At 31.1% G+C, this 325-nt stretch overlaps 1 protein-coding gene across 1 annotated transcript in view; it reads left to right on the top strand.

Annotated features, from left to right (window-relative positions):
- Positions 1-325, top strand: part of LOC108763574 (UNC93-like protein) — a 5,352-nt gene that overhangs the window by 3,696 nt on the left and 1,331 nt on the right. The window lies entirely within an intron of this gene.

A 325-nucleotide genomic window follows, 5' to 3' on the forward strand; every position in this document is an offset into this window, starting at 1 on the left:
GTGAACCGACACACCTGTCCGTAAAACAAACCATGAGCTAACTTAATCTTTATAATGTTGATTTATAGTGTCAAATAAGTCTATTTGAGCTGAAGGCAATCGTACATATATGGAACAATTCTAGAAAAACTATCGCGTTACATATTTGCATCTTGCAGAACAGCATAAAATTTATAGTGTCAAATAAGTCTATTTGAGCTAAAGGCAATCGTGCATATATGGAACAATTCTAGAAAAACTATCGCGTTACATATTTGCATCTTGCAGAACAGCATAAAGTAAATATGCATATAATTCAATAAAAATGTTTTATAACGAAGTAAAA

Source organism: Trachymyrmex cornetzi, unplaced genomic scaffold (assembly GCF_001594075.2).
Source record: "Trachymyrmex cornetzi isolate Tcor2-1 unplaced genomic scaffold, Tcor1.1 scaffold37, whole genome shotgun sequence".
Classification (NCBI taxonomy): domain Eukaryota; kingdom Metazoa; phylum Arthropoda; class Insecta; order Hymenoptera; family Formicidae; genus Trachymyrmex; species Trachymyrmex cornetzi.